Below are 8,210 nucleotides of genomic sequence, written 5' to 3'. Positions count from 1 at the left end.
ATATATATATATATATATATATATATATATATATGTACATACATACACATACATACACATATATATACATGTATATAACACATGCATATAAGTATTAGAAAGGGAAATAAATTGGAGACAAGACACTAATCTATCAAGATTATAATCGAATTATCATTTAAAACGACTTTTTATTTCCTCTTTTTATTTTCTTCTCGTGCAATTAAGAAGAAAAACAATAATTTCACGCAATTATACAGATGCTGTAATTAGAAATTTGAACATAGTGCGACACAGTAATGGAAGACAGGAAAGAATCATCTATGAAATTAAATTATAAATTTAAAGCGATGAATTCGCTAAAAAATGACTTACGATTATTTGATGTGGAGTTCCAATGGATTGAGAATATAGATCACTTTAATTTGAGGAAATTGGGTTGAAAATTCCGTAGTTTTTTCTTAAATTTCACTTGAGAATATCACCCGCGCTTTTATTCGACGACATTTTTACAAACTGCTATAGTTGTTCGAACTTTTCCCGTCAGATGGCGCCAGCCTGATCAACGACCAGCTTCTCGTTACAGTCACTACCTACTTTACTACCCAAGTAATTTCATATTTAAATTCTTGACATTTGTTATATTCTTTTTTTTTAATTTTAATACTTTTAGAACAAATCTCTTTACATAAAATAAAATTATTTTAATAAATAATTTATCATCGATAATAGCATCATTATTTTGCAACATATGAAATTAAAGATTATTTTATAATGAAGTGAATTGTGTTCAGCAGTTGGTATGCAATTAATTTGAATTTGCCATATATTGCATACTGAAAAATTCATTATCTTAAAAACAATTGAAATTATATAATAATAATGAGAATGCGTTTTGTTTAAAAATATAGAAAAACAATAAAGTAATTAATCATAAATATTATAATATATATTTCAAATTTAATTCTCTTAAATATAATTTTGTATATATTTCATAAATGAACATTAAAAATTAATGTTCTGCTGTTATTTAAAAAGAATAAAAAAAAAATAATTCAATTAATACCAACAACCAATTTATTTCACTTACCACTCAAATACAAAATTATTATGTAAATTTAATAAAATAAAACTTTCTATATATAATTTTCCTTCTTTTGATTTCATTCAACTAACTTTTATAGTCACAATTTTCTATCACATTTAAATAACAATAAACACAATTAAAATTCCTGAATATTCGTACAACAACGATTCTTCCCAAAGAATATAATTCTTCTAAGTATCGAATTCGATGAAATTGAAATGGAATAAAAACGCTCGTTCGCAATTCAATGAACTTTTGTTACAATTTGGCACTCGATGGCGGTAAAACAAATCTGAAGGAAAGGATGAAGGAAAACAACTGATCCAACTCTTCTCTGATCCGTTTACGGAAACCAGCTCATCCTAACGTGGAACAAGTTTTATTTGTTGAGCAAGTTAGGCTAATTGTTCGCCAAGGCTGCGAAACGATGAGGCCGCGTTAATTGGCGAGTCAGCGGCGATTTAACGCGCCCTGAAATCAAAGCTCATGCGGGCTTACGGAGGACTCTACAAAGCGCTTTGTTTCCCTTACGAGGAATACTGGCGACGAACGACCAAGTTAATGGTTCAAGTAAATTGGAAACCGAGATTCTATTCCGCGATGTTCGGCTCATTCTTACTAATCTTGATTAAAGGAAGACCGGAAATATTTGTTTTGATGTTTGTTAATCATCAGTGATTAACGTTTTTGTGTAAATAAGTATCTTTTTCGTATTTGATTCGTTCTATCCTTGTGCATATTTTTTTAAACGTAAAAGATTTTTTATGAGTGCTTTAAGTAACTCTTTTTTTTTTATTCATTCTTCCATTGAATAAACTAATAACTATTAATGTCATGTATTTATTTTATATTTATTTCTGTATTTTCTTTTTCTTTTTTTTTTTTAATTGGATTTTTCTAAAAATGGAAGATTTGCATTTGAAAATTTGGAAATATTTTATATAAATTAAAATTTGAAAAATACAAAAGAAAAATGATAATATGAAAAAAATGGAAAGAATAAATAGAATAATAGAATAATAATTTTGAGAGTACTGAAGAGTACTTGATGGTAAGTAACTACTATAATGAATAAAGTATATCTTTATTACAAGTTAATAAATAAATCATCATTATAATAACTCAATTCACATTCAACATTGAAAACATCATCTGAACTAGAAACTCAATAATTTTCAAAGTAATTTGCAAAGAAATTACTCCACTAAAAGTATCCTCTTTAAACTAATGATTATCTCAGAAAGAATTTCCTTTCATGCATATCTCCTTTACAATCTATTCCCTTACAATTTAATATTTCTTTTCTTTTCAAACTATGGAATTAAAAAATATTCCTTAATCAATAAAATATATATGATAATAATATTAAAAAATATTGAAAAAATAAAATCATCGAAACTGACTCGATTGTAAAAAAAAAAGAAAGACATATCGTTATATCGTTAATGCAGAACAATCAATTCCTAAATTAAAAAAAAATTAAATAAACTAAAAAGTAAAATAAGTAAAAAGAAACTCGGTTTAAATTATATCATAATTGTAAATCTACAATAAAATAAGTTGCACTTTCACGGAAGTTGAATCGCAATGCGGCAGATAATATTTTTAGAAAAAGTATTATCCTCAGTATGAACTCATGTAAAATAGAGCAGCGTATGAAACACAAAGAAAAAAAGATAGAACCTGTTCGAAGGTTTTGTTCGACCAATTTTTACGACACGAAAACGAGTCTTGCCTAGACATTAGAGATATCCCCTTGAAAATATATTGCGGAAATAAAAACAATAGATCGGTAATCGCTTTGGGATACTAAAAACGCAATCAAAGCACCAGCAAAATCGGCTTCCCACAGGAATTTATTGCGGTCTTTAAATCGCTTTACCGGTAAATATATTTTTCAATATTCTTCTAATTTAATGCGCCAAGTACACATGTATTTTAAAATTATCTTCGAAACGTGATCGAATTGTTAATACGTTGTCTGCGATGTTTATAATAATAAAAAGCAATATATTTTTTTTTAGAAACTTCATCATTGACTATTTTACATTATTTTTTTCGTTAAGTTTTTTCATTGCTGTATTAATTTAAAAAAAAGTATATTAAAATACATAAAATAATTAAATAATTTTTCTAAAAAACTTGTATCTTCTCTATTCTTTATATTTCCATATATTTAAGATGCAATTAATATGTCGAATAATTAGAAGAAAGAAATTAAATTTTTTCCTATAAAAAATTAAAAATATAATAAATTAAATAAATTAAATAAATTAAAAATATTTATTTTTTTACATTACGTTTCGTATTTTTTACATTACGATTCGTATTTCTTTGATTCTAATATTTCAATTACAATGTGATACTTAGTATATATTTTTATTTTAAACCACGTTCTACATTTCTATAATAATAATATTAATAATTTCTATAATTTATGCGAAAAAATTTCACATTTTATACAAATTATACCTTTTCTCTCTGAAACTTCATCTCTGAAACTATTCTTCCATTACTTTTTTTACTTAGTTATCATGAAATATGTCGGTTATTTTACATCAATATTTGTCATCAATATTTATCTTCTGATGTGTATTGTAACGATATATCAAGTCCATTTACAGAATGTATGAATCACTTCTCATGAATCACATCCAAAAATATAAAAAAAACTAAATATGCTATCTTTTATAGCACTTCGATTACTTTAAATCACATCTATACTTAAAAAGCCCGATTCAATATTTTAATATAATATGTAATAATTCGCAAAAAAAAAAAATTATAAAATCTAATATATTACTGTAGAATTAATTGTTTAAATATATATGTAATATATTCGATTTCCTATAAAATTATACAAATTTCTTTGGAGAAAACGAGATCACTGTTAAATCTATAAATTTATAAAATGTAAAATAAATTTATAATACTTATAATAATTGAAATATTTTGTTAAAATAATTAGAATAAACTCTTATAACCATCTTATCATTTCACGATATTTAAAATATCAACAATAATCAATTTCCTCTTAATTATTTTACGATTATTTATCATACATATAATAAACATCGTTTACCACGTTCTGACATTTCATCTGTCACAAATCAAATTCATTTCCCAATAAAAAAAGATTTTCTGATATCAGATCACATCAAGATGAAAGAAAACTGATTAAATAGAATGTGGTATAAGAAAGAGATCAAAAAAATTACATCAAATAAATTTTCGCAATTATTTTTCGCGTGATGTTTCGCTATTGTTCGATCACTTGTTCGATGAACGATACAAAGCCTCTTTGCCTAGTTCACGATCATGTATGGGCTCTAGAGAAAAGAATAAATCTTCGAGGCAAAATGTGATCTCGAAGCCATGATGGATAGAAAAAAGAAATGTTAGAGAATGTTGATGATTAATTATCATGATTAATTAATTTTCAATTGGAAAAAATAAAATAAATTTCTTCTTAAAGAAAGAAAAATTTTTCGATGAAAAACTGAACAATGAATTTTGATTAATCTTCTAATTAAGTAATAATATGATTGATAATTTTAAATGAAAATGAAAATTTAAGTAGAATTTTCTTAATAAATTAAGTAAGAATTCGCTATCCCGTATAAGTATGAGATATCGTAAGGTAAGACTACTTGCAGAGGATTTATCAAGATAAATTGTTTAAATAAAATTCATATAGTATCATCATGTAATATTATACTTGTAAAAAAAATATCTATAAACAAATTTATTCAATAGATATTTTGTATCCACCCCATTTGAATAACCAATTCGATACTTTTATTTTCCAACCGACCCCCAAATCAAACTATCCACAAAAATTGAAGAACTTTGGCGAACGTTAAGTGGAATTTCTCCTCGATCATCGAAGTAAGGACAGTTAGCGAGCGTAAAAGAGTCACAGTTTCCTCTTTTCCGGGCTTCTCGTCCCACCTGGTGCTCCTGATGGCCCGATTCCGCAGCTAAACGAGAAGAAAACGTACTTGGTCTCCCGTTTCTCCCTTCTTTCCTTCCCTCTTCTCTCATTCACCTCCGAACTTTGAAGCCAAAGAACAGATTTAATCAGAAAACTTGAAACGAGAGGATGTCTCCCTCTTTGTCTCGCTCTCGCGCCTCTTTGTCCTTCACCCCTTTTACGTTCCCAACTTTCCATTGTTTAACTTCCGTCAAAATACCTCGTCACGTTTTTCGTTCGGTGAAATTGGTCGGAGGGTAAAAGGAAATCCGTGGCGAGATTTGATCATCGCGTTTTAGAACTAGATTTTTTTCGATCTGTGTTCGTTCTCCATGTTGTTCGAAGGGAATACAATCGAAAAACTGTCGTGAACACGAAACGAATCGTTTATTGGTTTACCAATATTTGTCCATTCATTCGATAACTTGTTTCTTTCACTCATTTTTATGGTTGTTTTGATACAAAAAAATATTTAAAAACATTTCTATTCTTATTATTATTAATTATATTTAGACATGGATATATTATTCATAATAAAATATTTATAAATATAATAAAATACTTATGAATATGAATTATTATAATTATAAATATTTAAATAATATTATGATAACAAATCAATATAAATTAATAAAATAAAATAATGGATTCTTAATTATAATTTTCACATTCCACTTTATCAAGACTCCTAACAATTTCCAAGAAAAGGGAAAAATATTACAAAATTTTACATTTTTTAAAGTTTTATCATTATCAGAAGATCTATATCTTCACAATTAGAGTTATAAAATTAATAAAAATAAATACAACATGAATTACACAAAAGTCAATCAAAAGAATAAATATTTTATCATTCTAAAAATTTTATAAACTCGATTATTTCTGATTTATCGAAAATATCTTTTATAAATTTACAGAAATTATTATGAAGAAAACTCATATCTATCATCAATCTATAATAATTATATATATTTGAAACATGAAACATGAAACAAAGCGCAGAAACGTGAAAGATACAAGAAGATTGACAGACTTTCATCGGTTCATAAAATCCGCCGTTCTCACGATTCGAATGAATATATCGTCGTATCGTTTGGAAATTTGTTACATCCCCGAGAAATGTTACCACGGTTATGCTGGCCCTCCATCCCTCGTGTTGCAATACGTTCCAGAAGCAAACCAAATATGACAGTCTGGCTCATCTCCAAGCACCCTCGTAAATCAACCGATCTCAAAGGGGCGAAAGAGCGTGCGAGTTCTTTCAGGCGGAGGAAAGAACAGAAGGAAGAAAAAAAGAGACCCTCACGAATCAAAGATAAGATATCCCTCGTATTTTTCGTTTCGGTACACGCCCTTTGTATTTACTTCGAACGAATATGAATGTATCGCATCGCACTGTTGAAGTGCTTTCTTCTGGGATCATTTTATAGACGGAATGGAAGATATTAATATTTGGAAAATGCAAATTTTTCATATTAAAATTTGTAGGTTTTTAAAAATTCATCAAATCTTTTGATATTTATGTAGAAATAACTTTTTTATGTACTATGTACTAATTAAAATATTTTTGTAACTTTATAAACGAAACAGAAATTCAAGATAAAAAAATTATTTGAAAAATGGAAATTTGAATTTATATAAAATGATTTCTTATAATTTTGAGTATTTTATGGATAGTTAACAAATATTTTTAAAAAAATTATAAATGCAAATGGACGTTCAAAATTCAAACTCCCAAATACATATTTTTAAAAATAAAAAAAAATGAAAAATAATTTTAAAATTTATATATCACTAAAACAACTATAATGCATTATTACGCGATAAATTAAAACTTTTTTAAAATATAACTGAATCGTGCAAAACATGTGACGAAAATTAATGAGATAAAAGTAGAGCAAGTACAAGAATAAAATAATCAATATATTTACGCGGAATAGAAATTGTTCGATCCTTTACGCTGCTGATGGCAATGATTCGTCATCATTACGGGAAATGAAGTGCTTAAGAGACACGTAAGAAAGCAAGAGTGCAAGTGCTTGAAGAGCGTTAATTGGATTCAACTCTGCTCTCCTAATTTACCCTCAGCCGCGGGCGAATATTTTGAAACAAGAAGCAAACACTTGGAAACCGCGTAGCGCTTGGACAATTTCGACGGGATTGTTGAAAATTATAAGGAATCTTCACCTCGCCCCCGTTGAAACTGTAAAAGCGGAAAATTCCTTCCCAGTCTTTTTCCACCCCCGACAACCTTGATTTAAGGAAAGAACGCGAATCTGTCCGTCGTGGAGAACTGCAAACTTCTTGTGAGAAAGCGAATCACGGTAATTCCACGTTGCACCTCAATTACGCGCTTCGAATTCTCGTGTTTCATTAGTCTTAAGTTTTTCATGTGAGTGGGAAAAATTTGATAAATTGATAAATACGAATTATTAAGAATTATTATGATTTTTATAAAAATCTATAGATTGAAATAAATTCTCGATTAAATTTTAATGTCAATTATATTTTAATAAGAAATTATATTTCATTCAATGTTTTGATTATTATTTATTAAAATTTATTTCAATGTATCCTCCTTTTTAATTGATATCTGATGATCCAAATTTTAATATGATAAAAATTCTATTTATTAAAACAATTTGAAATATAAAACCTAAGAAAATGGATATAAAATGATTAATAAATTTCTTATTATAATATTAATTTTACAATAAGAATTTGATATTAAAAGAAAAATGGATACTTAATAAAATGACAACTTTAAATTTTTATAAATAAAATAAAATAAAGTTCACAAAACAGATTTTGTATTGTTTTAAAAAAATACCCTAGAAGAAATATTGCAGAGTGAAATATATTATTGTGTACTTTTGATTTTCTTATAAAAGCTTTTGCACACTTTCGCAAAGCATTATAGACAAACAAGCTTCAAGAAAGGCAATTAATTAACAGCAACTCTGTTTTCTCTTTTCATCTCTTACGAAGTGAGATGAAAGCGTTAATAGGCTTGTAGCTAATTTTCCTACTGTTTTCACACGGTAAAGGAACGCATTTATTCGTGAACACTAATGAAGCAATTGTTAATCATGAAATTAATTATAAATGAAAATAATTTCAAAAATTTTATCTCTTAACTAGACATTTCTCTATATTAAAATAATGATTTTT

At 27.0% G+C, this 8,210-nt stretch overlaps 1 protein-coding gene across 10 annotated transcripts in view; it reads right to left on the bottom strand.

Moving 5' to 3' along the window:
- LOC102677825 (collagen alpha-2(IX) chain-like) overlaps window positions 1–8,210 on the bottom strand; it is a 342,768-nt gene that overhangs the window by 269,151 nt on the left and 65,407 nt on the right. Inside the window, exon 1 of one of the 10 annotated variants that reach the window (XM_031514819.1) lies at window positions 355–504. The exons of the other annotated variants lie outside the window; for them this stretch is intronic. The gene's annotated coding sequence lies outside the window, so the exon portion shown is untranslated. Of the gene's footprint in view, window positions 1–354; window positions 505–8,210 lie in introns of those variants that run through there. 10 annotated transcript variants of the gene reach the window in all.

The sequence above is a fragment of the Apis dorsata genome, unplaced genomic scaffold, assembly GCF_000469605.1.
Source record: "Apis dorsata unplaced genomic scaffold, Apis dorsata 1.3 scaffold_1204, whole genome shotgun sequence".
NCBI lineage: Eukaryota > Metazoa > Arthropoda > Insecta > Hymenoptera > Apidae > Apis > Apis dorsata.
Note: the sequence above shows the minus strand (reverse complement) of the source record. Positions and strands in the feature narration are given on the sequence as shown.